Raw genomic sequence first — 20,812 nt, 5'->3', positions numbered from 1 at the left:
TAAAGGGAAATGAACAGTCAGTTAAAGGAGAGGTTAAATAAGGCATACGCTGGAATGGAGACCAATTATGAACGGCTTTTGCACACTAAGGCAACTCTACATAAAGCAACAGTCTCCACCAAAAGCCGCAACCAATCACCGGAGAGCTCTTATAAGACACGGCGAAATACTTCACAAGAAGAAAGGTTTCGTTGAATGGCGCCATCAATCAAAGCGGGTAGGCAACGGTGGTAAAGGTGAACGAAGAACAAGGAGAAGAATGGGAAACGGAGGAATAACAACAACAAGAAAATGAGGAGAAAGAAGATGGAGAAGAAGAGGAGGAGGAGGAGGACGAGGACGAGGAGGAGAAGAGGTTTTAACATAAGGGTCTCGAAGTTGTCGATAGGCTACGTGGGGGTTCTTCCGAAACTCACTTTGGGACGTCAACTACAGACATCTTGGTAAAACAATGCTGCTGGAAGTTTGTGAGGAGTCCTGGGTGGTGATATTGATGAATAATGCGGAACGTGAAGAAGAAGGTATGGAGGGACACGAAGAAGATGGAGGTAAAGATGGAAGAGGGAAATAAAGGTGTGAAAGGACACACCGTAGATGGAAGTAAAAATAGAGAGGAATGACGGGATGAAATGAATATGGAAGTAAGGATGGATGTGATAAAATGTAGGTACAGAGGAAAAGGAAGAACACAGAAATGAAGATGAAAGAAAAAAATGTGGGTATTGAGAGTCAGTAAAGTGTTGTCAAGACTGGAAGAGAAAAGGAAAGAGAAGACCAGGTTGTTACTTGCTCTTAACTCAATTAAAAATATGATGGGAAAGTAAACTCACGAGAAAAAGGAAATTAAAGGTTAAAGGAGAGAAGCATACAACACACAGAATTGCAATATGTTAGGATTGTGAAAATTCACCGAAGAAAACCTGACCTAGAATGTGTTCACTGAAAATATTGATCAAAGCAGTACGGAAAATTTAGTGGAAAAAATAACTGAAATAGAAGTACAGGAACCAGAGGTGGAATGGGTGTATGGGACCTAAAGAAACAAACGGGATTATGAGCTGAATGTAATAAAAGTTCGGAAAATTTAGAAAGAGGAAAATGATGTATTATCTTCTTTCAACTGACTGAATGTAGATCACACTTAACAAACTTTATAAAAAGAAATCAAAAATATTCCTGAAAAGTAACCCTAAGTGAATGTATCAGCAATGCCACCCTAATAAAAGTAAAGGGAGTACTCTATGCGGAGGAGACAAATTTAATAAGGAATAAGCTCTAATAATGGCTAAATTCAAACTTTCATCAAGATTAAGCAAAATATTACTATAACAAAATGAGAACAATCTAGAATATTATAACGAAAGGGCTATTAATTGAAGGTCTATCCGACAACTATAAAAAAACAGAAAGTATTACCAATGGTAACTTTCATTACAGATAAAAAGACACATAATACTACTTAAAGCTGAAATAACATTTCCCTAATAACGAGAAGACAAAAACTAACGAAAACTTTTAACACTATCGTTCGACCAAACAGCAAAAACTTCTGAGCGACGGAAGCCAATAGTTTCTATTTTAAATACTTAAAAATGTCAGTGGACTTCCGCAGGGGATCAGAACAGATTTGAGATATTTGCATATTAAAAGCTTCATAATAAAGGGTCATTAAAAACGGTCATTATCAACGATGAATATAAATAGTAATTACGCTCTCGTTCATCCGTGGGGGCGAAAAATTACCTCTGAATTTGTTTACAGCAATTTCCGAAAACAGGAAAAGGGTGTAATTGATTGCTAATTACATCGTGGTTAATGCACAATGATTCGAAATTAATACTGGCTCCCGAAAATCCTGTTACAAAAAGAGGTGGTGATAATGAGTGAGCTTATTGAATTTTAATGAAGCGCGGATAAAAAATGGTATTACGCTTCGTGGTATGATTAAAGGAAACAATCGGGGTCACTAACTACCCTTAATTGCGTTTAAACGGGGAATTAATGGGTCAATAAGGCAAAAGATTTACAATATTCGGCCGTACAACTTCAGACACTAAAGAATGAATTTGTTTTGGGACAGCATTTATTATATTGACTTCTGAAGGACGTCTCTCTCTCTCTCTCTCTCTCTCTCTCTCTCTCTCTCGTCTTAATGACCTTCCCTTTAACCCCTTTGGCTGTGAGCTAATTACGTTAATAACCGTCTCCGTTAATTAGTCTAATGACACTCCTTCATAAAGTGATGGAAGTATGCCTCAAAAGGCAACCGCTCCCTCCTTTAACACCATTAGTTCTTCAAACATCTTCGCCAAGAAGTGACTGATTGAGGGAGTGAATGACTGTGGCTGGCATGAGTGAGAGAGAGGGACTGAGCAACATCGCACAGGAGAGAACGAACAGCATCCAATGATGACTGTGTGAAATACTAAGTAATGAGGAAAATTAATTGATACAACAAGGAAAGTGAATGGAACCCATCTAGATGCCTCGATGGTATGTAAGCATGTATGTATGTACGCCAATTTATGTATGTATAGAATATATATATATGATATATATATATATATATATATATATATATATATATATATATATATATATATATGTGTGTGTGTGTGTGTGTGTGTATAGATGTATATATACATAATATTACACATATGTATCGCACACAAAGGAAGCGGTACTACGATAACAAAAAGTCTCATACGTACCATTGGTACTGCCAAATTCTTGCCTTGTTAAAAGTATCTGGTCTCTTAATAATAACCGGATATACATTATTCACACTCGTAGTCAAATCATGGAATATTTAACGATGATACTTTAGATTTTTCTCAGAGGGTAGAATTATGTGGATTATCAATAAACAAGGTTCTTTTTCGACATAACGACTATGAAAATAATACAAATACCCTTTCACACTCACTTTCAATTCTTGATTAGCCCATCTCTCAGCATTCCCCAATTAACTATCATTTCGTGATTTCTAAATTTAAGATCCTTCATCACAGAGTCGACAGATAGAGTCTTCTTGTTTATCCAAATATGTTGCTCAAAAAAGGGTAGAGACAGTAGCAGGCCGGATGATATCACACTCTGCCATTGCACAAGAAAGTTAAGGAAACCTGGCAAAGATAACCTGAGAGCCAGCTACACGGGTAATCATGTTTTTGTTAATTAAAATCCGTTGATAATTAGGAAGTTCCGTGAGTCTGAGTTTCCAAATTAGTGAGTTCTTGTGGAAATCTAACTGAGGAATAGTTTGCAAGCATTACCCCACTTGTTTTGTTTTGCTTGGATCTTCTCCTTGTGAAATGCTATGAGAGTTGTATAACGTCAGGTCTGCTCTGTCAAAGTTTATTCCGGCTTATGATTCCTTCTTCCATTTGCAAATATCCATTCGAGATATTTCTACATTTCACAGCTCCTATATTTGTTCTTGGGTTTTGAAGGAAGTTGACATTCGAATTGATCACATTCTTAGTAAAAAACTAACATCATCAGAAAAGAAGTCTCCAAGACTATCAGTGTTTTGTAGGTGCAAAAGAATACTTGAATTATAAGGGGAACACAAACACACACTCTATATATATATATATATATATATATATATATATATATATATATATATATATATATATATATATATATATATACACATATATACATATAATACATATATAATATATACATATATGCACACAGATATATACATATAAACATTACATGTATTTAATACTTAAAAATCGGAAATTTTACTGAGCATGACTCTTTTCCTTTTTAATTAAAAACGGCAGCGAGATTAAAATGATTCATGTTTTACGGCATTTTCCTGTTTCGCATTTCTCAGAAAAATAATTTGTTTACAAAATAATTTCTGCTCCCATCACCTCTAGTTAACTAATCATGTGAGTAAGTTAATCTCACAATTCATACAACATGTCCTTTTTTTTTTTTTTTAAGTCGGATTTTGTCGCTTCCTTCAAGGTTCGACATCAGTCTGTGACACTATATTTTTAATTTTTTCTTTCGCACCTGACCTGAAGACACCAATGGTTACACAGAATCTCTTTGAAAATTTAAAAAAGGCGTAAGCATTATTCCATGCAACAGGACGTACGTTAAATTGCAGAATTTTGTAAGACTAAAACATGTGAATGAAAGTTAATTTAATTTTAGATGACACTCGTTGAGTTCACATAAATTTAGAACTATAGAATTTTTTGCTTACCAAGACTTATTTTTACAACCGTTCAAATAAAACCGAGCGATATTTTTTTTTAAATCCGAAAACGACAAAATTGATTAAACACTACAAAACTGGTAACTGGTTTTGAATGAAGTGCTTAAAATTAGGTGTCCCCAGTTATTTTAATTAAATCAATGGAAAAAATGGATATTTTAGCAATGCATAGCCTTTCTAAAAACCATTTAGAGATTAAACAGTGATGTACCTATGAAACCTAAACTTCGACATCGATTTCAGCCTCGAAACTTTATGTAAGGAAACGCTGGGAACTCTAGTAGAAATTTTAAACCAATATCTCGAGCAATGTCACAGTAGATATAACAAGTAAGCAATCTATTTAAAAGATACAAACACAAAAATTGAGGGGTTATTGACGGAAAGATATCAAAGATACACTTCCCTCAATATTCACTGTGTGGCATCTACATATTGTTAAATTCATCTATTTAAGACCTAAAATCCATGAAAAGGTAATCACAATATGTAACATTTCCTTTACCGACTCCAGTGGTCTATGAAGCAGGGTTTTTTTTTATTCTAAAACCTAAAAGTAAGAAAAAATGTAACTGGCCAACATTGATTAAAGTAAAAAACTAGTAAAAAAATGTAAAAGCTCAATATCGCTCTTGACGTATGTGACAGTCCCGAGAGAGAGAGAGAGAGAGAGAGAGAGAGAGAGAGAGAGAGAGAGAGAGAGAGAGAGAGAGAGAGAGAAACGGGAAAGAAACAGTGCCAAGCTTTATCAACAAACGCTGAAGCGCCCCCATCGTGGTGAGTGGGTGCAGGGAGTCATCATCGGTGAGAGCATAAAACTGACACTTGCCTTCCGGGAGGGCAAATGCGAAGATTGACACCTGACAACCTCTCTTATTAAACACAAGAGATGACCCGGCATTGTGGCGTAGCCAGGGGAGGGGAGGGGAGGGGAGGGGTAAAGGAAGAGGACCTGGCGGCGCTGGTGACCTGGTTTTTACTTTCTTCTGACGATCAGGGGCACATTTCGATAGACAGATTCACATTGGAGTTTTAGACGGAGATGGGAGGGGAGAGAAGGGGAAGGGCGTACCGAGGCAAAATGGTTGAGGCCTGGTAAGAGATCTGCCTGTGACCTTCCTCATGTAACTGTGTATGATATGTCTGCACGTAGGCTTTTGGAAAGCGAGGCATGAAAGGTTTTAATTGGGTTATGGGAAAAATCGTCTCACACTATTTGAATTGTTTTTCTTCATGCTTGCAGCCGCAGCAAGAGGAAAGAGGGAACGGCGTGATCTGGGAAAGAAAGGAAGCGAAGTGTATTTGGGTAGGAAAACGTATTAACAGTTCCTTCATACTTTCTTTCATTTATTACATCGCAAATAAAAGTAAATGTTTTTATATACTTCCTTTATTTGTACCAGAGTTTCAAATGGAAATTCATACAGAGTTTCTAACAATGTGTCATTCCTCCTACATGCTACTCTGAATAAAGGAAATGATCAGATAAACAACCGTAATTAAATAATACAGCAAGATGCATTCTACTGTACTTACTCTTTTGTCAATCGTTTGCTTCGTTTCCTAGGAAAAAAAGAGCATACATTTACATACCCACCTTGAAATTTCCCCTTCAGTCACTACAGCTTATCAAAATATATCTCGTTCTCTTACTAATTTACATTGCTAGTAAGTCTTGGCACGAACGTTCCTCCACGTCCTACGCATGTCCTGTTGTACCCGACGCCATATAAACCACCGCGCCATCTTTTCCTTTTCCTCGAAGAGTCTTGAGTCTTGCACAGCCATTTCGTTCCTAAATGCTTCTCTACCACTTCTCCTCCTCAAGCCTTTCCAACCAGAGCCGCTTCCTCCTCCTCCTCCTCCTCCTCCTCCTCCGCCTCCTCACCTCTTCGTCTCAATTTTCCTCCTCCCCATCCTCCTCTTGCTCTTCCTCCTGTCCTCATCCTCTCATTTGTCCGTCACTCCTCCTCTGGACAGTGAAGGATGCCGTGATAATCAGATTAGGAGACAACTCATTATCGTCCCCTATGAGATTCTGAGACGCTCTCAACTTCCCTTGCTCTCAATTTCTCTCAGTCTGCTGTTACTGGTTTCTCTTTTATCCGTCCTTCGCTTCATTCTCTACGGAGGAGTTTGTTGTCGAAATACATGTTTTCATGAACAGTTCTTAGATGGCTGTTGTTATTGTTTTGCGTGTTAGGTTTGTTCATAATCTCTCGAGCTGGTTTCAGTATAAGTGGAAACTCTCCCACAAACTACCCCTCACACGCCCCCCGCCCCTACGAATAATTCTAAAGTTGGGTGAACTGACGTTACCTTACAAAATTTTTCAAATTTCATATACCGGAAAAATGATGGAAGAAACTAATAGAGTTCTGCTTATTATGAACTTTTACAGATTTTATATGCCTTTGGGAATATTAGAGTTTCTTTTACATAGTTACCTGTTAAAATACAGTATCACTCCACTTTACGAACGAAACATTAAGCGTATTCATTTATTCAATGTCTGATTTTATTTCTTTTTTTCTTGCAAATCTCTTCAGTTCATATACGACAATCTTTGTTCTCGTTCCTTTTGCCTGTACTTGCACGCTAACTATTACCGACCTATTTTCTTAATTAATATTACATGTTTTCTTTTTATCACCCTCCGTCATATAATTTTTGAAAGTTTTCTTGATAGTTTAAACACTTAACAAAGTGTCCGTCAAAATACACCTCATTCGCGGCTCGGTTTTTCTATAACACGAAATTCCCTTCGCTTTTCAGGCTGTCCCAGAACATCTTAAATGGGAAGCAAGACACTAAAAAGCAGCCTGTCAATAAGAAAAACTGTACATGCCTCAGTTGCTATCCTTTCATGACCATTATTCCCTTCTCTATCATCAATATTGCCATATTCTCGGGATTTCACAGCTTTTCCCATTCCTCTCTTCGCAACCCTGTCTTTTCTGGTCGCTCGGTATGTGGATTCTTTTATCTACATACTTGTATTTAGAGCTCATGTAGCTATTACAGAAAAAAAACTGTAATTTTATTTGCTTTAACAGAGTTTTTAAAATAATTTTTTTCATCAAACAGGTTTTTTTTATTTTCCCTTTTAACGAGAAGTTATTCCCTTTTTCCCACCAAGGATAGCTAAATATGCTCTGTTTCATATTCATTTTAGACTTGCATTAAATGGTCATGGAATGTCGACAGTATATATATACATATATTCATATATATATATATATATATATATATATATATATATATATATATATATATATATATATATATATATATATATATATATATATATATATATATATATTTATATTCACATACATATATATATATATATATATATATATATATATATATATATAAACGTAAGCATTTGCGTATATATTTGGCTACACACAGAAATATCTGAACACTCATAATGTTTAAATATGACTCAAGAGGATACGTGAGTATTTACCCAGTAATTTCGTAATCAACTTCTAATTACTTTCATCCGTTGCTATTCGCTCTTCATTCAATAAAGCGATGTAGAAACGAATCTCCGGCGGCTCACTTAAATCTTTGAAGTATGAGAGGGGCAAAAATGTGAAGTGACGTTTGGCCTCAACTTATACAACCAGTGCCAGCGAACTACAAATAGTAAATTACGGATAAATTACGAGATGTTAGATATACTGCCGAATTTGTATAATATTTTCGTTGATTAATTCATTAGAACATACTTGCGTACATATTTCATTAGACTTCGCTGTCTCTCTGTTCATTAATGAGATAATTCTCCATTACCAATTGATTACTATAACGTGTAACGAGGAATACTACGTTATAGTTTTCTCTCTTAAATAATTAAGTACGTACAGAAGTAAGCGCATGCGTGTACTGTCGTTCTTAATATTCTCTAATTCCACTGATTAAAGGTGATATCAATAATTTGGGCATTTTAGTTCAAAGTCCACTGAGAAAATCATATAAATTTGATGCACATAACTATATAGTTTGATAATAAGAATAATTCGTGAAATGAATAGTTTCTTCAAATAGTATATGATGGAAACAACAATAATAAAATATTTACTTTTCAAGTAAGTTTCTAAGGCTTATCAACAGCTAATGCTAAGGAACATTACTTTACTAAGTGATATAAGATAATTTCATTTCACAAGAATTAAAACTTACTAGTGACATACAGTTGAAAACTGAATATGAAAATATACTGGAGGTTTAGTGACGTAGCTTAAAAAAACTAGAAATGCAGATAGAGTACAGAGATATTCCATTAAAAGGAGAGAAAAATATGTCGTTTATAACAACAGTAGCTCATAAAACAATACTTCTACTACTAATACCACTAATAACGATGATAACATGAATTACAATAACGCAAAAACAACCTACATTATCAATTGAAGAAATGTTCAAACTGCCTTCCAAAACGAGTGACAACTAATACCCAGTTACAGGATTATCTCATAAACCGTCAAATACATTTTCTTATGAAGTGAATGATAACTTTCAACCAGTCTCTCGATAACCCACGTCATACGCATTAACAGAAAATGGATTAATTACTGCATTAGATTAACCAAAGAAAGAAAGAAAAAAAAAGTAATATCTGAATTAAATGCGACCGGTATTTACGAGGGCGTCCCTCAGTGGGAAGGTTTCTCAGCATAACAGAGGACGAAGTGTAAAGACGGAGAGGAGGCAAATGATGAAACCCGATAAATTAATCAATACTTAACAACTCCTAATCTCCCAGCACGTTGGTCTTGAAGAGAGGCAGGCGCGTCTAAATAGCAATCGTAAACAGCGTTGTAATGCATGGAAAGAGTGGAAATAAGATATTCTGAGATAACAGGGGGAAGAGAAAGAAAGAGAGAGGGAAAGGAGTGATATGAATTATGTAAGGAAAGGTGGAGAAGAAGGAGGAGGAGGAGGAGGAGGAGGTGGAGGAGGCGTTGCAGCTGGAAGGAGGGAGGGAGGGAGAGTCGAGTTTTCAGAGCCTAGGTCTTCAATACAACAAGATGGCCGACCACCTTCTCGCGAGCATTCAAGGCTGCCCAACCAAGACGCCTCCTCGCACTTCTAAGTTAGGCGCCCTTTACCGCCATTTTATTGCGCTCGCGTCGAATTGTTTACCAGACAAACGAAAACATTTAGAGTATAAGAAGACATACTTTCTTCGCCCTTTTATGATTCCTTGCTTTCAAAACAATATAGCACCAAATGAATGAAAAATAATTATAGCTATTCAAATTCACTTATTCATAACATACAGTTATTCATAACATGCTTTTCTTCGGTCTGTTAGAATATCTTGTCTTTATAACCAGTATATTTTATGAAAGAAAAGTCATTATGGTAATCAAAATATGTATCTCAATTCACGGTTAATAAGTGATGACGCTACAGGCGTTAAAGTTACTAAAATGTAATCCTTACGGTCTTTTGGATTCTACAACAGCATGAGAGTTACGTGTTTTTAGTAAAAAAAAAAAAAAAAAAAAAAAAAACGCCTCCCAATTTTACCTTGATTCTTTCCCAGCTTCTTAAGAAGCACATTCATGGTGTGAGCCCATACTTTTTGTTCATTTTCTTCAAATTTATGTACAAGTTATAAACTACTAACTCTAACACTCTAACTCTGTCTGTCTGTCTGTCTATACATACATACATACATACATACATACATGTACAAGTATATATATATATACTTATATACATACATACTTATATATTATACATATATATATATATATATATATATATATATATATATATATATATATATATATATATATATATATATATATATATGTGTGTGTGTGTGTGTGTGTGTGTGTGTGTGTGTATAATGAGAATTTGTTACATCGTTGCCTAACCTTGGCAATAATATGTAACATACTGTCTTTGGTCCGTTATTGAGAATATTTACCTTTACATATACACATATGGTTTGTCACGATAAACTGTTACATCTGTGCTGGAACATTAAACGTGCCTATGCTTACCAGCAAGTGTGCTAGCGTTAATTTTTTTTGTCCTCAGCCGTTAGTAATGAATTCTTATGACACTGAACCGTAGATTTCACGACTCGTTTTTGGAGCCATATGCGCTGGTGCACTGACGACCGCATTGTTAAACCATTGTTATACCATTGCTTTATTAGGTGCAGATATGCATGTATGTAAAATGAAGTTTGGGGCCCATTACATGCTTTGTATTGCTTTTATTCATTAGCACCATCCGTTCTTAAAGATAAGACTTACCATTCTTTAGATGCAATAAAAATATTTTGGCAGCATTAACTTTCTCATTCAATACTATTATCATTACTAGCAATGATCAATTGCGTACTATTATTGTTGTTGTTATTATAATTATCTTTCTTGTTGTTGCTGATGTTAGCAATAGAATTAATTTTTACTGTCCTGAGTATTTGCAATAATGAGAAGTAAGATTATTTAATAATCTCATTAATGTATAAAAAGGAAAAATAACAGAATCTGCATCATCCTGTTTTATTGTTATTCTTCTTACAAGGCAACTAAGTTCAAATTACAGCTAAAAAGAAAAAATGCAAGTTTTTGTGAGATATGAATAGAATAATATACCTTTATTTTTTTTCCATTATTTCGAAAATTGCTGCTATGCTTACCAGTCCATCTAAACATGGAGAGAGAGAGAGAGAGAGAGAGAGAGAGAGAGAGAGAGAGAGAGAGAGAGAGAGAGAGAGATTTAAAATCCTAATAAGACTTTACAATCATTCTTAAAGCTTAAAATAAAAAGACTGCTCACTTCTTCGTATTCTCTTTCCCTCTCTATCTATCTATCTATCTATCTATCTATCTATCTATCTATATATATATATATATATATATATATATATATATATATATATATATATATATATATATATATATATATATATATATATATATATATATATATATATATATATATATATATATATATATATATATATATATATATATATATATATATGTGTGTGTGTATGTGGGTGTGTATGTATTCAAGTACAAGACATTTTTTGTGATTTTTCTTAAAACCTGTAGCTATATCTTATTTTACTTTCAGACCTTCAACCAACCCAGTTAAAGGAAACAGCTCGTTAACAAAAACGTTAAGTTTATGAAGCCCACGTCTTCCATTCTCTCTCTCTCTCTCTCTCTCTCTCTCTCTCTCTCTCTCTCTCTCTCTCTCTCTCTCTCTCTCTCTTCTACCAGTACCCCAACTAGAACTGGTGTTTTAAATCCGTTTCTCTCTTTGTTTTGGGTGCGAGGAACCCCCCCGTCTATTCTACCGACCGGCGTGCGTCATATCCTTACCTTAGCTTATCACATTCCACCTATTCAAATGAGCTTGCAGATACTTCGGGCCTGCAGTAATTCCAAAAGGGGGAGGAGTAGGAGGAGGAGGAGGAGGTAGGTTTATTAAGACTTTGCACTGTATTCCGGAACTCAGATTCAGATTGGAAGTAGAGTGAAAAGACTCCCACAGCAAGAAAGTTTTTTTTTTTATAGAGTGGTCTTTCACCATTTTCGTGGATTACATTCCAAATTATCGCGATGGGAAGAGACCCTCAACTTTTCTCGCAAAACGCCAGACTGATTGACAGAGAGGAACTGTATCAATTCCCATCGCACACCATTCTCTCTCTCTCTCTCTCTCTCTCTCTCTCTCTCTCTCTCTCCTCTCTCCTCTCTCTCCTTACCAGCATCCCTCCATCCCATCTCCCAACATCACTTACCCCAGAACCCCACAATAACCCAAACGAGGCAAGGCAGCTCAAGCCCGGTTTAAAAGGCGAGTCTAGTTTTAGAATCCCTTACTTCCAGCATTATTGGTAGGCACTTGATATTCCATTAATAAATCTTTGTGAATTCGAAAACTGAAGCTGGTGTTTGTTGTTTTATTGACTGCTGCGAAGTATTTGCTGATAGATGCACGCGAGAGTCGTATCAGATTTTCGTCTTTTAAAGTTAGTGATTGCCGTCGCCTGATGGGTGGCATATATACGGGTAATTAATTCGCCTTCGCCTCAATCTATCTGTCACTATCGAGGCTGACGATTAGGATATAAATTCAGAATGGATCGTTCTTTTTGCAGCGTTTTTATCTCGTACTTAAGAGACACTCATGGATTATACATTTAAATCAAAGGGGTTGTTATGTACATTATTAATCGCTGGAAACACTTCCTATTTTTCATTTGGTCAAGGGAATCTTACTTTTACTAATGAAATCATTCATCACATAAAGAAACTTACTTATCACAATGATGAATATAATTGCATATCTATTTGTATTAATTGCTGGACAGAGCCTCAAGCAATACTTGGAACAAAATGATCTTGGACATTATTGTCATTACGAATACATCTATAAAATGACCAACATGGACGTTAATTAAGGAAGGGAGGGAAGATACAGATTTCTCATGAATTATGCGTTATATCTTAAAGAGTAAGATATCCCACAAGAGCTGATTTAATATGGTTTCTAAAAAGCAACGACTTATGCAATACAGACAACTTTTGGTTATAAAAGAAAGGATATTAGGTAGCTAGCTTCGCAGTTAACACGTATTACTGGCAATTATTCCAGTGCAAATAGGTGAATGCCTTAAGAATGAAACGTGTGTAATTCGAACTCCTGGAATATATGAAACTATAACTACCAGAGCTTGATAAATACACCAGGATGTCTAATCGAACCCAATAAGTACAGTGGAGCGTGATATTCCTTCCCTCGTCTTCGGGTCCTTCAGATTATCCAAGCCGGCTCCGTTGAGGACGAGAGCCAATGGTGCTCGAAAGCCCCTTTCCCCAACCGCTTCCAAGAGAGGGGTACCTCCCACTTCCCCCCTCGCCCACACCTTACGATGTGCAGTCTCCCACTAAGAGCCTTTCTAGCACTGAATCTCAGCCGTTGATGCCAAGTCTCATCTCCAAAGTCTCGTGAAGCATTGAAAACCTCTCGCCTAGTGCCAGCGGTGCCTCTCCTCTTCCATTAGTAGCATCAATAATACCCTCATTCCTCTTACCCCCTTCGCCTACTACCCCTATCCAAAACGTTCTCCTTAACTGCGATATATGAAATCCTGGACGTCGCTGAATACTCGCACGGCTGCGGTCTTCAAGAGCCTAAGAAGACCCCTGGTAGTACCTCCTAATGGAAACGACGGTAGGGGCCGGCAAGGAGGACTCAAGAGACGGCATCTGTGGTCCCTCCCCCTCCTTTTCCTTGGCCTCCTCCGTGCCCTCCCCGTCTTTCTCCCTAAAGCCCATCTCCACTCCTCCGCGACGCTCTCTTAGACCCACTCGTCCACATCGTGCCATTTCCTCATCCACCGGCAAGAACGGAAAGCTTAGATAAACGGCAGCCATTCAGGGGCTTAGCTTGGAATTTCGACCACTCACAATAGCCTAGATGGCAAAGGGGGAACCCCAAGGTCGCACGATTGAGCAAGGTTTGGAGGCAAGTAGGCACTCCACGCTAACCCCTTGGCACGCCTCGTCTATGCTCTTATAGAATCCCTTGGCATACGAGCTAATACACTTTAATTCAGGTGGAAGACGTTCCGATCAAACTGACATGGAGGAAAGGAGACGAAGAAAACAAGGAGGTATTGATAGTGTCAAGCAGAAAAGAAGCGAGCAAATCAAATCACAAAAGAATATGCGATATGAAAATCACCGATTAGACGAATCCGTATACGTAACGAAGCACTAGAGGACAGATCGCTTGGCAAAAGGCCGAAATTAACGAATACCAAGTGGCTTGTCATAACCTGGGTCTTGTCGCTGGACTCCATTTTTGAACGGATGAAATTTCCATTTAAATAGAAATTCGACTAAACATTCATTCAAATGAAATGCGATGGTCTTAGGAGGATTATCGTTTTTTTGCACATGATGCATAGAATAGATTATGAATTTCTTTTAATTAATTGTCGAGAACAAACGGGACTACGAGTTGCAAGCTGCGAGATTAACGTTTAGGGTTTATGAATGAAATTTCCTCTTTTACACCATATGAAGATGGGAAGAGAGAGAGAGAGGGGGGGGGGGGCTCTCTGGAATCTGCCAGTCTAGAACGTCTCGCTGTATATTTGGAGATTGTATTGCTTTGGTCTTAATAAATTCTTTATTAATCTGACATTTTTATCTCAATATGAGTATCGATGCAGGTGCGCAACCCATAGATACAGGGAGTACAAACCCATAGCTTTATAGCTGCGTTTGTTTACAAACGTGTTTCCCATTTATTTTATTTAGCGCATACCGGTCTTTAGATTTGTCAAATCTGAAACAGAAATGGAACTGCATATGTAAATTTTTAAAAAGGCCAGTTTTAATATTACACAGAACAAGAACATAATTCATGCGTAAAGTGAAAATACTTGACAGTGCAAAAGCATATAATCCTAATCACAAAATAAACTCAACAACTTCGTCGATATCACGTCCATCAACATTTCAAGTTAAAAAACCAAAGTAAAAAACTACAAAGAATGTACATATCACCACCATCTAACGCCAATAAAAAGGCAGTCAACGTCGGACTAAGATGAACCTATCTGTTGGAAATAATATTGAGGGTAATACTAATAACAGATATTATGCTTGTGATGGTAACGGTGGTTAAAGCGATATCATCATCACCGCTATTCTTTTCGGTGACAGATACTGAGCTGCAACCAAAGAAATACAAAGATAACTTACTTCTAAATTACTTCATAAAAGAATTCTTTTTATGATACCTTCAGTTCAAATCCTGCCTTTATCGTATTCTAATAAAACACGTAAAAATCAACATGCCTACATCCCAACTAGTCTGACATAACATGAACTCTCTACGTAAAAAAATTTAATATTTTTTCTTTAAAAAAAGGTAGATCCCAACCTCCAACAGGTAACAAAGTGCAGCAGAGGTTGGAACATACAAGATAAGACGAACAACGCGATCGAGTCTCAGAGATGGACGTATTACCTAATATCAGAAGCCGAGGGACCAATGCGGTATTGATAGAATGCCCAAAAGGCCTCTTAAACCTCTTCCATGTTCCACATATATTTCAGCTTTACAAAATTCCCAGAAGATTTACCCGAACCGTAACAACGGCGGTTTTCGGGAATTCCGGTTTTGAGTGGGATTTTACCGTATTCTCAGGACGAAGTCGCGTTACAGATATGTTTGCATATCCGCGTAAAAATTCGATGAGTGGCATGGTTTCGACCCGGCGCTATTGCCACTGCCTCAAATAATAAGCTGGCGGTGCTCCGGGAGAAAAACAGCCCCGGTGAGAAACGCTTTGTTTTTATCCGAACAAATCCTGTTTCAGAACGCAATAAATTTTGATATAGAGATCAGCGCTGGCATTACGTCAATATGTACTAACGATGTGCTTTTCATTAGGACGTCATTAGCGCATAAAATATCATCACCCAATATTTGAAAATGGAATTATTTTTGCTTTCTTTTAGATATATATTAAGATAAGAGAAAACTATGACATACATACATGCATACATACATACATAAATACATAGATACATACTCTACTCGTCGTCATCCAAAGGCTATGGCACCACTATAATGAATTAATAAAAAGGCATCGTTTAATTTTCTGATAATAAAAACCGATCCAGCCACTACAAGAGAAGCAATAGCCTAACGTCAAAGCACAAGAGAGAGAGAGAGAGAGAGAGAGAGAGAGAGAGAGAGAGAGAGAGAGATAAATGTCAAATAAAGTGACAGTCCATCATTGACGGTAAAGCTCCCATTTAGAGGTAAAAAAGGGGGTCACTTCCTCTTAATGCAGAGAGAACCTTTATGAAATATTCCGCGACTGCTCGAGACCGCACCCCAAATCTAAGGCAACTTACAAAGGTAATTCCTCGGCGTAAGTACCTTAGCGGGACGTTTTCTTTAATGATCACCCAGTGCCATGCCAAGGGTGCATCCCCCCCACACCCCACACGACCCCCAGTGCCACTCCACTTCCCCCCAACAGATGTATTTGTTCGGGGGAAAATCAGAAAGTCGAAGCGATGGAAGGCAAAGCCTATATCCTAACTTTCCCCAGACAATTGCATACCGGCGAAGTCTGTTGTTCAATGTTTGATTCGATGCCTGGGGTTCAAGGATATGTCTTTTGACAAATTCATCGGTAAGAAATCGAAAATTCACCACCTCGCTCCTTCTCTTGACGTCTGCTATTTTTGCTGGCTTTTCGAGATCTTTGATTACGGTTCATGTCAGCAAGCTTCCTTTAAAATATATCAGTCTCTCTCTCTCTCTCTCTCTCTCTCTCTCTCTCTCTCTCTCTCTCTCTCTCTCTCTCTCTCAATTTCTAAGATTGGACAGAACATTCAGAATGAAAACAAATTAAATGAAATTGCTCCTCTAATTACCTTTAATCTTTCAAATGTTTGTTAAGCAAGATTAACTTAAAGGCAAAATGCACAAAACAGTTCTACAGCTCTTAGTAATATGTTCAAGAGGAATCTTGAGTTTTTGCAGATTACTCATAAAAGCTAGATTTTTTAACTGGGAATATCTGGTAAGCGATAACTAACCCACACAATTAAAACTATGAAAAAATACTAACAGCAAATCGTAAACCATTTATCTCTCTCTCTCTCTCTCTCTCTCTCTCTCTCTCTCTCTCTCTCTCTCTCTCTCTCTCTCTCAGTTTCTATCTTTTCCAAAGTGCATTTTAAATATAGTAAAAATTGACATATATGTACAAACAAAATTATATGATACTGAACGTGTGACCACAGACATGCATGGATGTCAGTTACGCACTGATGTATATTATGCGTATCATTATATGAATGCGTCATATCTAAAGAATAAATATGGACACTGAAAAATTTATTATTAGATACAAAAATTATTTTGTTGGTAGTACCTCTCAAATTAACAGAACAAAAGAAAACCTGGAATCATCTAAATATTAAAAAGTGGTGAAGTGGAATTTAACTTAAGAATTCATATCGACTAATTCCCAGCTGAGACAACTTTTGCTCCCTCAAAAATATATGATAAAATAGTGCAGCTAAAGACAAAAAATGTGCATGCAAAAATATGGCAACTATAGAAAAAATGTACATGAAAAAACAGTAACTAAAGACAATTAAGATAATTTACTTAATAAAAAATTGTCGCAATAAAGTTGTTTCTGCTAAATATTGGTAATAAAAATTTACGAGTAGGAAAACGGAAATCAAGAAATTTGTTTTCTGGAGAAAATACAATTTTAAAATAATATTAATGTTTATTCATAAAAATGATTACTATAACTATTACGAAGGCACCATTTTGCCAATACATTGGCAAAGTCAAGTTTAATAATTCTCTGTAAGCGGAATCTCTAGTACTTGGCAACCAATCTCAAGAACAGACTTTTGATTATCGCATTTTTTAGTATTTTTTAATTGATAATGAAAGGTATTTCATACCTACTTTCAGTAAAGTTATCGCGGGTTTTGTGAACCAAAAAAAATAATAATAATAAAAAAGCAATAATGATATCCGGTTACAGAAAATTACTCACATAATATATATACACTGTATATGTACATAAATACTTATATATGTATATACATAATGTTTATATTTATGTAAACAGCAAAAATCAATAGATACTTTTATAAATAAAATTTCACACTAAATTTATAGCTGGACATTTCGCTCGTTTAAACTGAATTTACTGTAAAATATTACACAAAAAACAAGGTGACATAAAATAATGACCATATGGCATTATTACAAACTTTTTACGGATTATGCTACCAATGTCGAATGCAGTTACTGTACGCAGATCATCGTTTTTGCCGAGATTTTTCTAACGAATTCAAATTAAAACTTTACAAAGTTGTCCGTTGGATCCCATATCAGTCGTTATCCGGTAAATGCTGGGTATTTAAAATTGTCACTGAAATTATCAGTACTTTCCAATATCTAGGGAGAGTTGATTTTCTTACCAAAGAAAATAAAACAGCAGCGGATGAAAAAACTATAAAAGTAATCGCTTCCAGAAAACAGAAGAGGGTTCTTTAGCCAGGAAAAGAAAAATTTAAAGCCAATGGATGCCTTCGTAAAGATTAAAGTGGTCGTGCGGAAAGAAATACACTCGGTACGAGATTCTCCATTATTCTAACAACAACAAAAATTATGAAACTTGATCAGTTGATAATTGAAGATATAATCAAACAAACTAAGTCTCACCCACTTTGTGTGTGTATATATATATATATATATATATATATATATATATATATATATATATATATATATATATATATATATATATATATATATATATATATATATATGTGTGTGTGTGTGTGTGTGTGTGTGTGTGTGTGTATAAAATCAACTCTACTTCAAGTCTTCGTTAAATATTGGATAAGCTTTTGACGTTTTCAATCGTACTTTAATGTTGCCTAGAGGCTATAAAAGGGTTTTATTTTCGCAGGTTTTCCGCATATTTTTCTTGCTGCCATAATGTAACTCTTTATTATACTATTGTGCGCTGCAGGATGTTTATTGTAGATACTGGATGAAATTTAATGACTTGGCGTTAGCGAGATCTAAAAACTAGATGAATAAGAGAGTTCATAATAAAAATAGAAGAGAAGCAAAAATGTGCTTGTCTTACATTTTTGCGTACTATTTTATCATACACATTGTACTTGTTCACTATGTATTTATATATATATATATATATATATATATATATATATATATATATATATATATATATATATATATATATATATATATATATATATATATATATATATATAAAACTACTGCTGAATTAATAAAATTATTATACAGCAAAATACAGTGGATATAATAAAATATCACTTGAAAATTAATAAAATTATTATATAGCAAAATATATATATAATAAAATATCACTATATAAATATTTTTAATATATATATATATATATTATATATATATATATATATATATATATATATATATATATATATATATATATATATATATATATATATATATATATATATAAAATTTATATGAAGTATGTATAAGAAAAAATCTGCCTTTGCAAGCTTGCAATAAAATGTGATAAAAATACGTAATCAATGCTTAACATTTAAAAATCTGAAGGCACTGTCAAACGAAAGAAAATATATAATTATTCCTTCTTAGGAAAGCAATTATACATAGATAAATGAATTATATTTTCTGTTTCACCCTTCTTAAAAATAAGTAATGACACTTATCCTGTGTCAGAAAATAATGAATAACTAATTATATTGTGTTTTTCACCTGCGAATAACTATTTAAGATACAAAAGTAATTCAGGTACCTGAAGAATAAATACGGATTAAGTAAACTTTTATGTTGGCACCTAGGGAATTAAAAAAGATTATATATATAAAATAGATTCATATAATTTATATATATATATAATATGTTAAAAATAAAGATCCTTATATTTTTTTCCAGACATGTAAAGTTGTGTAGAAAAGAGAGCGACGCTTCCATCGGATCGGAGAGTCTAACGTAGCGTCGCTGATTCCGTCCGCCGATGACTCCATCGCCGCCATTACGCTCTGCCAAGACGACAACTATTCACGTCGGTAATACCAAATGAGAGGTGAATTAAATATTCTATAAATATAAGTAAAACGCAAATTGTTCGTGTTAACACGCAATGTGTGACAATTAACCGTAAAACGAGATGCTGTTACCTAATTTTTTCTTACTTCGTTCACTGTTACGTAGACATCGGATCCACGGTTAAAAGAGGTTATCTAATCCACTGAAAATATTCATATATATGAAAAAACTTTTGAAGCGTAAAAACAGATAAAAATATCTTCAAATTATGAGACAGAAAATCTAAAACACTCTTCCCTCTTTCTCTTTCTCTCCCTTTCCACGCAGCAGCATCAGCAATGGCGGAGAAGTTCTAGAGGGGCGACGGACCCCGCTGAGGGTCGAGGGGAGACGACTGAGGATGCTGAGGGGAAGAGGGAGAACTGGCGTGTAGTACCTTGTATTGGAGAGGGGAAATGTACTCACTTCTCCATAGACGTCCACCCATGTAGCACAAATAAAAGTTTCTCAATTTTATAGTATTTTATGATTCCCATGTTCCTTATTTAATGTATTATTATCAACTATTATTTGGTATCATGTAACTTTATATATATATATATATATATATATATATATATATATATATATATATATATATATATATATATATATATATATATATATATTTATATACATATATATAATATATTTATATATTTGTATATATATATATACATGTTCATTTATATATATATATATATATATATATATATATATATATATATATATATATATATATATGTGTGTGTGTGTGTGAGTGTACAGATAGGTGTGTTCGAATTTGTATTTTTCTACCCACATATCAACGGATATATACCAAAAGCAGCCAACATACCATTATACATAACTATAATTCAGAATATCTATCTCTGCTGCACA

At 35.1% G+C, this 20,812-nt stretch overlaps 1 long non-coding RNA gene across 6 annotated transcripts in view; it reads left to right on the top strand.

The window, feature by feature from the left end:
* Positions 1-20,409, top strand: part of LOC136827629 (uncharacterized) — a 218,435-nt gene extending 198,026 nt beyond the window's left edge. For 3 of the 6 annotated variants that reach the window (XR_010849823.1, XR_010849824.1, XR_010849819.1), the window contains 2 exons: positions 19,778-19,928; positions 20,222-20,409. This is a non-coding gene — a long non-coding RNA (uncharacterized lncRNA). Of the gene's footprint in view, positions 1-19,777; positions 19,929-20,218 lie in introns of all 6 variants that reach the window. The other 3 variants (XR_010849821.1, XR_010849822.1, XR_010849820.1) reach the window with 3 other exon arrangements.
* Positions 20,410-20,812: the final 403 nt, after the last annotated feature.

Source organism: Macrobrachium rosenbergii, chromosome 42, assembly GCF_040412425.1.
Source record: "Macrobrachium rosenbergii isolate ZJJX-2024 chromosome 42, ASM4041242v1, whole genome shotgun sequence".
NCBI lineage: Eukaryota > Metazoa > Arthropoda > Malacostraca > Decapoda > Palaemonidae > Macrobrachium > Macrobrachium rosenbergii.
The sequence above is the reverse complement of the archived record's forward strand: the minus strand, read 5'-3'. Positions and strand labels throughout refer to the sequence as shown.